Source organism: Cervus canadensis, chromosome 1 (assembly GCF_019320065.1).
Source record: "Cervus canadensis isolate Bull #8, Minnesota chromosome 1, ASM1932006v1, whole genome shotgun sequence".
Lineage (NCBI taxonomy): Eukaryota > Metazoa > Chordata > Mammalia > Artiodactyla > Cervidae > Cervus > Cervus canadensis.
The window spans coordinates 55622139-55635345 of record NC_057386.1 but is presented as its reverse complement, the minus strand read 5'-3'; the positions used below and the strand labels follow the sequence as shown (position 1 = coordinate 55635345).

At 39.9% G+C, this 13207-nt stretch overlaps 1 long non-coding RNA gene across 1 annotated transcript; it reads right to left on the bottom strand.

The window, feature by feature from the left end:
• Positions 1 to 5666: 5666 nt before the first annotated feature.
• On the bottom strand, positions 5667 to 9647 carry LOC122422581. Its single transcript, XR_006263907.1, has 3 exons — positions 9583 to 9647; positions 8904 to 8989; positions 5667 to 5701 (listed from the first exon to the last, which is right to left on the bottom strand). It is a non-coding gene; the product is annotated as an uncharacterized LOC122422581 (long non-coding RNA).
• Positions 9648 to 13207: the final 3560 nt, after the last annotated feature.

Below are 13207 nucleotides of genomic sequence, written 5' to 3'. Positions count from 1 at the left end.
TTTTTGATTGGGTCATTTATTTTTCTGGAATTGAGCTGCAGGAGTTGTTTGTATATTTTCGAGATTAATCCTTTGTCTGTTTCTTCATTTGCTATTATTTTCTCCCAATCTGAGGGCTGTCTTTTCACCTTACTTATAGTTTCCTTTGTAATGCAAAAGCTTTTAAGTTTCATTAGGTCCCATTTGTTTAGTTTTGCTTTTATTTCCAATATTCTGGGAGGTGGGTCATAGAGGATCCTGCTGTGATTTATGTCTGAGAGTGTTTTGCCTATGTTCTCTTCTAGGAGTTTTATAGTTTCTGGTCTGACATTCAGATCTTTAATCCATTTTGAGTTTATTTTTGTGTATGGTGTTAGAAAGTGTTCTAGTTTCATTCTTTTACAAGTGGTTGACCAGTTATCCCAGCACCACTTGTTAAAGAGGTTGTCTTTTTTCCATTGTATATCCTTGCCTCCTTTGTCAAAGATAAGGTGTCCATAGGTTCGTGGATTTATCTCTGGGCTTTCTATTCTGTTCCATTGATCTATATTTCTGTCTTTGTGCCAGTACCATACTGTCTTGATGACTGTGGCTTTGTAGTAGAGTCTGAAGTCAGGCAGGTTGATTCCTCCAGTTCCATTCTTCTTTCTCAAGATTACTTTGGCTATTCGAGGTTTTTTTATTTCCATACAAATTGTGAAATTCTTTGGTCTAGTTCTGTGAAAAATACTGTTGGTAACTTGATAGGGATTGCATTGAATCTATAGATTGCTTTGGGTAGAATAGCCATTTTGACAATATTGATTCTTCCAATCCATGAACACGGTATGTTTCTCCATCTGTTTGTGTCCTCTTTGATTTCTTTCATCAGTGTTTTATAGTTTTCTATGTATAGGTCTTTTGTTTCTTTAAGTAGATATACTCCTAAGTATTTTATTCTTTTTGTTGCAATGGTGAATGGTATTGTTTCTTTAATTTCTCTTTCTGTTTTTTCATTGTTAGTATAAAGGAATGCAAGGGATTTCTGTGTGTTAATTTTATATCCTGCAACTTTACTATATTCATTGATTAGCTCTAATAATTTTCTGGTAGAGTCTTTAGGGTTTTCTATGTAGAGGATCATGTCATCTGCAAACAGCGAGAGTTTCACTTCTTCTTTTCCTATCTGGATTTCTTTTACTTCTTTTTCTGCTCTGATTGCTGTGGCCAAAACTTCCAAAACTATGTTGAATAGTAGTGGTGAGAGTGGGCACCCTTATCTTGTTCCTGATTTCAGGGGAAATGCTTTCAATTTTTCACCATTGAGGGTGATGCTTGCTGTGGGTTTGTCATATATAGCTTTTATTATGTTGAGGTATGTTCCTTCTATTCCTGCTTTTTGGAGAGTTTTAATCATAAATGAGTGTTGAATTTTGTCAAAGGCTTTCTCTGCATCTATTGAGATAATCATATGGTTTTTATCTTTCAATTTGTTAATGTGGTGTATTACATTGATTGATTTGTGGATATTAAAGAATCCTTGCATTCCTGGGATAAAGCTCACTTGGTCATGGTGTATGATTTTTTTAATATGTTGTTGGATTCTGTTTGCTAGAATTTTGTTAAGGATTTTTGCATCTATGTTCATCAGTGATATTGGCCTGTAGTTTTCTTTTTTTGTGGCATCTTTGTCTGGTTTTGGAATTAGGGTGATGGTGGCCTCATAGAATGAGTTTGGAAGCTTACCTTCATCTGCAATTTTCTGGAAGAGTTTGAGTAAGATAGGTGTTAGCTCTTCTCTAAATTTTTGGTAGAATTCAGCTGTGAAGCCATCTGGTCCTGGGCTTTTGTTTGCTGGAAGATTTTTGATGACAGTTTCGATTTCCTTGCTTGTGATGGGTCTGTTAAGATCTTCTATTTCTTCCAGAACCAGGGGGTGTAGTTTTTGAGTCACATCCTCTTACAAGGAACAGAGAAAAAGATGGTAAGATAATAGACCCTGCAATATCTTTAAGGCTCATGGGAATGAACCAATGGAAGAGGAAAAAATAATGATACAGGAAAGAGCAAGAGTAATTGCAAAGACTAAGTTTTCAAGTGGCTAAGGTGGATAGGGTTCAGCTAGCAAATGTAAGAGCAGGAAAAAAACAGAAGTGCAAAAAAAAAAAATATGTATGAGTGATTTGCAGATAGACTAAGATCAGAGACAGAAAGCTCAAAGGCAAAGATGTAACTGGGAAAGAGAGAGAGAATTAAGAGCTGGGAGTCCTGTTTACTAGTGAACAGAGTCCACTGGGGCTGGAGCTGTAGACTACGTTCTTCACAGGTCTGTTTCACAGAGCACATTCAGTAATTCTCTTCATATTCATTTTAAGTCAAAGAGTTTTCTGGAAACTTCACAATGACTTTGAACAAAGAGCAAAAATTCCCCCATCGCCACCAAAAATGCCTAGATAGACAGTTTTTAGGTGGCTAAATGAGACAGATTACACTGTATCCTAAATCTATTCCATTCTTTAGGTTTTCAACTAAGAGAAAGGATAAGGTCACAAAAAATTCTAGATGTCTGATCTAAATGGAAATGTCCCCCTTTTTTTTATACTCTTTTTGCAGGAACCTCTGATTGAAGTCTAGTATAGCAAGTAGTCTAGATTCAGTCTTCTTATTTCTCAGTAAATTTCTTATGAAAACCTCTCTTCTTTCTAGAAATAGAATCCTTCATTTGGGGAAATTGTATCTCTTCTCCAACTAAAAATAAGCAGTTTTAGTTAGAGTTGCCATACTTTCTGAGGTCACAGAAGAGAGGAAGAGAATGGTGGTGGGAAGATATGATTCAAGCAGAGTATTTTCTCAGAAAATTTTAATTTAGAATAAATTTTAAAATATCTTTTCTATAGCAACAAAATTGAAAAATGTGAGCTTGAGAAGTGACAGGCTCATTGAGAATATTGACTCAAGAGAATGAGGCCGACAAGGCAGAAGCAGGATGAATGATGAAGGCGGAGTCCTGACAGCGTTCAGTCCGTAGCTCAAGGGCCCCCACGTTTCATGCCCTTTGCTTATACGATCTCAATTTATGTTTATGGATCTCAATTTTCTGTTTATAGGCTTATAGATTTCAATATGTTTATAGGTCTCAATTTTCCCCTAAGTCAGTTATTATCTCTTCTTCATCTCAAGCACAAGAAATCCTAAAGAATTTAAAAATGAATGCCTGCAGAAAGAACTATTGCAAGTGATACATCCATCCTGGGGAATTTATGATATGCAATAATGAAATCACTATTGAGACTATCATCGATTAATACAAGGACACGAACACTGGGTTCCTTATAGCTAAAGCCGTACAGTATTTGGTAGAAAAATACCAGATGTTGGAGTTCTTTGCCTTTGTCTTGTGTCCATTAGTATGGGGGAGAGAAGCTAGCACTACTGAATGCAGACAGAAAAGAGCAGAACTATTTTCCTCACTTTTCAGACTCTGGTCAATGATCCCAGAGTAAGTAACATTAGAGAATTATGTGCCTATTAAATTACATGTGCCAAATCCTCTTCTACATTTCAAATGGATGTGATATTCAGATATGCAGATACCAAAAAGCCGGAGGATTTGGCAAAGCATGATCTCAGCAGACATCTACTAAGCATCCCCTGCCAGGCAGAGGTAATAACGCCTTGCTATAAACTGCACTGATAGAATTGGAGATAGCCTAGGGGCAGAGAGCAGATTAGTTCTGTATCAGTATCCCAATCAAGGCAGAAGCAGAGGCTGAGGCAAAGAGAAAAACTCTTAATCCAAGGCCATAAAGACTCAGGCAAGTTCCAGGAGTCTGTTACTATTTCAAAGCATGAATGAGACAAATAGAGTCAAGATGAAAGATTATGGCTAAGCGATATTTTGTAGTTGTCATTCACCAGCCGAACCTCACACAATGAAATCATCTCACATTTAAGTTGGATTTAAGAAGGTTAGATTATTAGACAACCTCAAAAATGCCAAGGTACGCATATGCCCAAGGCAATTCCTCAATTTTTGTATGCTCGTAAAAGGAACAAGGCTGATGGATCCTAAAGCATGCTCTGGGGGTATACTACTAATATGAAAGTTACTAACCACTTGTGGCTATTAAATTTAAATTTATTAAAATTTGAAATATTAAAGATTCTGTTCCTCAGTCATACTAGTCCTATTTCACGTATACATGTTGTTGATGGCTAACATATCAGTTTCTGCCAAAGAACATTTCTAAGATCTCTCACTATTGGGTAATACTGCTCTAGGAAATAAGTGACCAAACCTCCTGATGGGCCAAAATAATGAGGATCCGCACACAGTTTTCAACAGAGGAAGCAGGATCTGGGATGGCCACTTTGGCTCATCACACAACACACTACAAAGACAGGAAAGGCGCCATCGTCCAAGGCCTTCTAGCCCCATTATTCACAAAACTATCCAAGTTCAGCTGAATATGATATACGTTCCAGAGTAATGAACATTAGTAAGCTATATCCTCTTCCCTCTTTTGTAATTGAGAAAGCTTAGTTGAAATTTCTTTAAAAAAAAAAAAAAATTTCTCCACCATTAAATATCTGGGGGCAATGCAAACAGTCAGGGAGTCATGCCTTGGTAACTGACCATCACTGAGAGGTAACAGTGAATTCTATATTTTCCATTAACTGCAGGACTCCTGTCAGAGTTTTCTGATAAGTAAACCCTAGAGAGCCAGCACTTATGAATGGGCTCAGCTATTAGAGACAGGAAATGAAAATAGAATCAATATATAGAAAGATAGATCTCCTGGAGAGAGAAGACAGCAGCTGGAATAAACACAAAAGAAGCAAAACCACTTAGCAAAACTGAATCAGAGCATAAAGCTTATTTCAGGAAATATATTTTTATCTATTTATAATTTTAAATACAGTTGATTATATAAAGGAAAGAATATTCACTACTAAAATCTTACTTAGTGGCCTAGAAGACAAAATCAAAGAAATATGTCAAAGATGGCATAAATGCAAAGTAATAGAAATAATAAAGAAAAAGAGTCAGATATTTGGATGCATTTGAAGAAAAGCTAATTGACCAAAAAAAGAAAAAAATGTATCACAGAAGAAAGAGGAATAGACAGGCAAAAGAATATTACTAAACAAATATAAGACAGAAAACTTCTCTAAGTTGAGGAAGCATATGAATTTATAATTTTAAAGCATATACAAAATTCTGGACAGGTTTTGTGGGTAAAATTCCTGAATTCCAAGAATAAAGGAAAGTTCTACTGGTTTTTTAGAAGAAACACACACACACACAAAAATCCATAAAGAAAATATAAGTAGTTCTTGGCATCAGTTCTTGCAAATCAAAAAAATATATATTTATTTTTAGGAAACCTCATTCACTCATTTTTTTTTTCCAGAAATGCTCTACTGAGGTCAATTTTCTGGGTTATTCTTATGCCTAAGGCTTTTTGTTGTTTATTTGTTTGTTTTTGTTTCATTTTCTGTTCCACTTGGGACTTAACTTGTTATTATTGTTGTTTATCGCTAAGTCTTACATGACTCTTTTGCAACACCATGAACTCTTTTGCAACACCCTGCCAGGCTCCTCTGTGTGCAAGATTTTCCAGGCAAGAATACTACAGCAGGTCGCCATTTCCTTCCCAAGGGGATCTTCTCGAACCAGGGATCCAATCTGCATGTGCTGCATTGGCAGGAGGATTCTTTACCACTGAGCCACCTCGGAAACCTGTCAAGACACAGTTTAGCACTTATATAATTCTCTGTGTGTGTGTTACTGGCTCAGTCATGTCCCACTCTGTGATCCTATGAACTGTAGCCCCCAGGCTCTTCTGCCCATGGAATTCTCCAGGCAAGAATACGGGAGTGGGTAGCCATTCCCTTCTTCAGGGGATCTTCCTGACTGCGGGATCAAACCCAGGACCCCCACACTGCAGGCAGATTCTTTAATGTCTGAGCCAACAGGGAAGCCAAACTTAAAGGCCAGGCTCACCCGGAATTTGAATTCAGGACCCTCGCACACAAAATGAGAATCATACCCCTAAGCCAGTGAGCTGACGTTCATTATATAAATCCAAGCACAAATTATTTTTCTCATAACCTTAAAAGTTCTATCTCTACTATATTCTAGCTTCATTTTACTTAGAATGCAAGTTAAATGAGTTAACATCACCAAAATTGTGGAGAAGGTGATCCTAGCCTCTATCCCTCAAGAAAGATAAACAATTAGACAGCTATCCACCAACGAAAATAGCTCTGAGCTAACTCAGGAATCCACTTAAGGAGCTTCAGCAACACAGCAGAGCCAAAAAATAAAAAAGGAAAGAAACTTGTGACTAACCACACAGAAAGTAGGAAGAACAGTTTCTTTGGCCTGATGAGCCCCCGCCCCCCAAGGCAGGCACTACTCATGGCCAAGATGGAAATTCCCCTCACCGGGGAAAAGAGAGTGGGATGAGTGACCAGCTTCCTCAGATTTTGGGGGCACTGCACAGAAGACCTGACTCAGTTTCATCACGCCTGGAGACCAGCTGAGACATCTAGAGATTAAAAGGAACAAGGGGAAAAGGCACGGGCGATCAGCATCAGGCATGCATGGTGACCATGACTCCCGATGGCCTGCTCCAAAGAGGACCACAACAGCCTTTGCTGCTGAGCATCTCAAGAGCCTTTATCAATGCTGTGGACCCCCAGAGCTTAGATCCATGAGAACCCTGTTGTAGTACGCAGTGTACAGCTCTGCTGAGGACCCCACTGCTTTTTCCACCGAAGAAAGCAGCGGCCAGCAAAGCAGCCGCACACTCCCTGAAGATTTCACAACTGAGGGCCCACAAACTTTTGTGTTCACAGACTCCAGCTATTTGAGTTCCTCTCCATCCCACCTGCCAGAGCTACTCTAACCGGCCCTGCCACAGAGGTCCTGGGCCCTGGAATCCATGTCAGCAGACAGTCCTGGCCTTCGTGCCTATACAAGTATGCAATGCTAGTCCAGGCCTCTGTGGTCAACACCCACTACTATGCATGCACCCACGGCTAGTCCTATAGCCACAAGAGTATGTACTCATAACCTAGGTCCCTGAAGCTGCCCAAACACTCAGAGCCAGCCCTAAGTACTGTCATTGGATTTCACTGCCAGGCATGCCTGGGGCTATCCTTTGCAGTAGTGTACTGCATATTTCCAGCCCCAACTCCTATCCCCAGACTCCACTGCCCTGAATACCCTTGAGACCAGCCCTTGCACCCATATTAGTGCTTGTTGACAGCCAAAACACCCACAGCTGCTCATGTGCCAGGAGCTGGTTCCAAGCACTTTCATAGACCTATGCCACTATGCATGCATACAAGTAGCCCCTGCTGTCGCAACAGCCTGGATCATCATAGCTGCTTATGCACCTAGAGTTAGCCCTGACTTCCCCCATAGTGCGGCATCGGTGGTGTAGTAGTGAGCATAGCTGCCTTCCAAGCAGTTCACCTAGGTTCGATTCCCGACCCATGCAGACTCACCCTTCAGGGCTTCCCTGGTAGCTCAGTTGGCAAAGAGTCTGCCCACAGTGCAGGAGACCCCGGTTTGATTCCTGGGTCAGGAAGATCCCCTGGAGAAGGGATAGGCTACCCACTCCAGTATTCTTGGGCTTCCCTTGTGGCTCAGCTGGTAAAGAATCCTCCTTGTGATGCAGGAGACCTGGGTTCGATTCCTGGGTTGAGGAGATCCCCTGGAGAAGGGAAAGGCTACCCACTCCAGTATTCTGGCCTCGAGAATTCCATGGACAGTCCATGGGGTCGCAAAGAGTAAGACAGGACTGAGCGACTTCCTCTTTCACTTTCTTTCCTCGATAGCTGGCTCTGGGACTCAGTACTGCACGTGGGCATACAGCCATCCCCTGTCACCACACCGGCACCTACAGTCAGCCCCAACAGTCAAGTATGCACACCTGCAGTTTCAGCCACCACTGCCATCTGGCTTCAACAGTCCTGTGGCGACCATGACCTGCCGCACGTCTCACCACAGGATCACGCAGTTGGTGACGTCATGGACCCCAACTGGCTGAACAAACACGACACCATGCCCCCTCAGATCCAGAGCCAATATCTGCCCCTCTGCATTACGTCCCACGTGACTAATCCCAGAACAGTAGTACACCTCAGATTTCACTCACAGGGGACTTATCAAAATCCATAAAATTTGCAGTAGGTGAGAGTTTCCTCGAATGTGAGACAATTGTGCAAGGCAACGGGGCTCACAAAGAATCAGGGAAACATCATAACACCAAAGCAATGCAATAAACTTTCAGTACTGATCCCAAAGAAATGGAGATAAATGGATTTCCTGACAATTCAAAATAATCGGTCACAATAAGCTCAGACAACTATAAGAGAGCACAGATAAACAATCTAACAAAATCAGGAAAACAATACAAGAACAAAATAAGAAGTTCCAAGAGAAATAGAAAACATATAAAAAGAATCAAACAATTTTGGAGCTGAAAAATACATTCATGAAACTTAAAAAAACAAATGCAACAGAGTGTTTTAGCAGCAGACTCAACCAAGCAGAAGAATCAGTGTACTCAATGATAATTCATTTGAAATTATCCAGTCAAAGGGAAAAAAAGAATGAAAAGAAATGAAGAAAGCCTATGAGACTTAAAGGACTCCATCAAGTGAAATAATATTTGCATTATGTGAATTCCAGGAGCAGAAGAGAGAAAAGAACAGAAAGTTTTTATAAAGCAATACTGGCATAAAACTTTCCTAATCTGGGGAAAGATATGAGCATTCAGGTACATGAAGCTCAAAATACTCCAATAAGTTTCAATCCAAAGTAGACTTTACTGAGACACAATTGCAATAACTGTCAAAAATTAAAGACAAAGAAAGAAGCTTGTATGCAAGAAGAGATAAGAAGATCATCACATTTAAGAAATCCATACCTTTCTCCCCGCCAATAAGGTTACCAGTATATTGCTCAGCAGAAACCTTGCAGACCAGGAAAAAGTGACATGATATATTCAAAATGCTAAAAGAAAATAAAAACAAACAAACAAACAAGGTATCAACCATGAATACTTTAAATAATAAAGCTATCCTTTAAAACTGAAGCAGAGATAAAGACATTTAGGAATATGAAATCATATGAAAGTGAAAACACATTACAAAGTTAAAAATTTACTGACATTCAGAAGACACTAATGCTGTCACTTATTATTGTAGTATAAATGTTAAAAGGTAAAAATAAAAAAAATAAAAGGTAAAAATAAATAAAATAACTATAGTAACAGTTATTTGTTAATGGATACACAATGTAAAAGGATGTAAATTGTGATATCAAAAACTTGAATGCTAAAGTTAATAAAAGTATAGTGGTTTTGTGTGCAACAAAATTAAATTGTTATCAGCTTAAAGTAGACTATTATAAGTGTATTTCATGTAAGCCTCATGGTAAACACAATGCAAAATACTCAGTATATACACATAGTATAAAGAGAAAGTAATCAGAGCATACCACTACAGAAGGTCATCGGATTACAAAAGACAGCAAAAGGAGAGAAAAGAGCAAAAGACCTACACAACAGTCAGAAAACAATGAACAAAATGGCAGTAAGTCCTGACCTTAAATAAAGTTTGAAGTTGACAATTTTTCCTGTCTTCTTCCTTCACAGTTGTTCTGATGTTTCTTAAGACTTGCTTTGGTCTCTGTTTCTAGCCCAAATTCATACTAAGTGGAATCAGTGTGTTTTCTGAGTGTAACTTTTCACTGCATAGTGATGATATTGGAAAGAGGGTAGTAGCCCTTGTGACCCAGATATTCACAATGCTTTCTTTTAATTAGTTTCTATGACAGTTGTCCAGAAGCCATCTTTTATTTTGGGTATTTTTGATCCTTTGTGGGGAGTAATTCCTCTTTCTTATGTATGTTTTAGTTCAGATTTCCTCTACCCTTATTTATCTATCAATCCATTCCTTTTTGTTTTTTATCTTTCAGGAATTTTCAAAATATATGAACCAATGATCATGTATTTTCTTATTTTCTATTGTTATTACTATTTATTGTTTTAAATTTCTTTTCTGTAATATAACTTTGTAAAGAAGAAACATATAGATGTTTAATCTGAAATCATTTCATCTTTATTATTTCTTTTGGAATTAAAATTTGCATCAAAAACACTTACATTTGGAAAAGAGAACTAGGGGAAAATAATGAACTTTGTGGTGCTCTGATATTACATATTATGATGCCTTTTCTCCCAAATGCTCTTGGCAAAGAAGACAAAGGCACTTATCAGGAAAGCAAACACAGCCACATCATCTTGGGTGGTGGCTAGCTAAAATGACAGTTATACAATAAAAAGTGCCATCTGGCATTGAACTCTCATCAAGCACAAAGAAGCAGTGCATGGCAAATAACTCTATGTTGAGAGGCAGGTATTCTCTTGGACCAATGCTCCTCATCCTTGGTCCTTCTGTCTTCTTGATTGCTCACTGGTTAGAATGTTTACTCCTCCATCGAACATGAGAAGATAAGATTGTCAGAGAGAATATGTCCATTTTATTTTTAATTAAAAATTATTAAGAATTAAAAGATCCAGGCTTAAGAAGCTGAAGAAAAACAGTGACAAGTCACTGATAGACAATTTACATAAAAAATGTAAGAATGGTCCTTAGACATATGAAGTTATGTTCACTCACTCATATATAAATTCAAATTAGAATAATACATACCATTTCTTACCTATCAGACTAGTAAAACTTTTTAAAAATCTATGATAATATATTGTATGGGTGAGAATGTTGGAAAACATTCATCCTCAAGTGGGAATTGTCCAACACTTGGGTAGGAAAATTGTCAATGCCTAATAAGACTTTATATGCATCAATGTTTTGATTCAGCAGTCTCACTTCTAGGAATCTATGCTCAAACTACATGTAGAACATTTTTAAAATACATATGCTCTAGGTAATTTATTGCAAGAATGCTTGTAAATGTAAAATACTGGAAATAATCTAGATGCATATAGATATATATATTTGAATGAAGTATAATATATCCACACAGCTGTAAAAAATGAGAGAGATCTCTATGAATTGGATAACTTACAGAACATTCTGTTAAATGAAAACACAAAGCATAAAAGTGTATTATAGCATGTTGTTTTCATATAAGAAAAGAAAGGACATAAAGAGAAACACACATTCCTGCTTACTTTTGAAAAGATAAATACAGGACAGATAAACCAGAAACTACAGAGACTATCAGTAGGGATCGCTAGGAAAGAAGAAGTGGGCATGGGGTCAGGGTAGTAGTGATGAATAGGGAGTAAAACTTTTCTGTGTATATATATTTTCATATTTATAAAAATGCTATTTTAAAAAGTCCTAGCAGCAAAAATGCATCCCTGGTGTCTCAGCTGGTAAGGAATCTGCCTGCAATGCAGGAGACCCCACTTCAATTCCTGGGTTGGGAAGATCTGCTGGAAAAGGGATAGACTACCCATTCCAGTATTCTTGGGCTTCCCTTGTGGTTCAGCTGATAAAGAATACAACTGCAATGCAGGAGACCTGGGTTCGATCCCTGGGTTGGGAAGATACCCTGGAGGAGGGAAAGGCTACCCACTCCTGTATTCTGCCTGGAGAATTCCATGGACTGTATAGTCCATGGGGTCCACAAAGAGTCAGACATGACTGAACAACTTTCAATTTCAAAGCAGCAAGAATAGTAACAAAAGGAGAGGTGGACAAACAAATCAAGAAGGTGGTTGTGTCCTATGAGACTTGTCTTCATTCTTCAATCAGGTTCTTTATAAAAGAAAGTAAGCTGTAGGAAACAAGATGGTGGAGGAGTAGGTGGATGTGGAGTACATCTCTCTCCACAGACACATCAAGAATACACCTTCAGACACAGAAGAGCATGCAGAACACCAGCTGAGAGCAGGCAGGGGTACCTGACCAGTGGAAAAGAATATATAGAACCACACAAAACTTGGTAGAATGAAGGAACTAGGGGAAAAAGAAGGAGTGTTAGGACTGGACCTGCCCTCAGTGGGTGAGGAACTGAAGCAGGGGTCCAAGTCCCACTTCGGGGCCATTGTCTGAATCAGAGGAGAAACATTTAAGGTTGAGAGTGAAACAGCTGATCTGTGGAAGCCCAAATGGAATGAGAATCAGACAGTCCTTGCCACAGCCATACAGCCCCCGGATAGAAACGCTGGTCCCCTGGAAGACACAGTGGCTGGGTGCAGGAATTTAGGGATTATGGAGCATTCCCAGGGCGAGGGCTGCTGTTGACTGCAGAGAGATGGATCGAGGGGACGTAAGGGAGGAGACTGTAGAGGGAAATGCCTGTGGAGGAAAGCCAGGCAGCCATGGAAGCAAGGTGAGACTGCTGAGTCATGCATAGCGGGTGGAGCCATCACCACAGCCTCTGTCTCCCCAAAAGCCAGCATCAGCAGCTGAGCAGTAGAGAGACTGGCCCATTGAATGCCTGATGCACTGAACTAGAGTAGGAGCCCACCCAGAGTGCCCTTTAAGTGCCTGACATGCCAATTTACAGAGTGGGATATCAACCAGGGGGATGCCTTTAGTGCCTGATGCCCCAAACAACAGAGAAGGACCCCAGGCAAGGGAGCCCTCTAAGTGCCTGAGCGGGTGGAGCTACAGAGAAAGACTGGCCAAAGAGGCCTTCTGATCACCAGCTACAAGAGGCTCAAAAAAGGACTCTGATAGGGCCATAACTCCTGCAGTGGAGGCAGTCTGTGTCCCTGCACACTTGGCGCCGCCAGGGTTCCCACAAGTCAAGCAGCTGCTCCATCTTCACATTCAACCCTCACTAGGGCAGAGCTGCCACAGGATAAAAAAAAAAAAGAAAGTCTTGGGTCTATGCATGCAGGGTTGCTTCGGTAGTGTCTGACTGTTTGAGACCCTATAGACTGTGGCCTGCCAGGCTTCTCTGTCAGGGGTGTTCTCCAGACAAGAATACAAGAGCGTATTGGCCAATATTGGTTGCCATACCCTTCTAGAGCACTATATTCCCTTCTGCCCTAGCCACCAACTCCCCTGTGAGTACCCGGTGCTGCCAGAACCGTTGAGTCCCAAGCAGCTGCACCTTCTCCACACCTGGCCTTGACTGAGGCAGACCCAAGTCCTCCAGGGCAGCCTGAGGAGCTAAACCCCAGTAGATGACCAACATGCATAGGTGGAAATAAAACCACAGTTGAAGCCCAGGGGCAGTGTGGCTAAA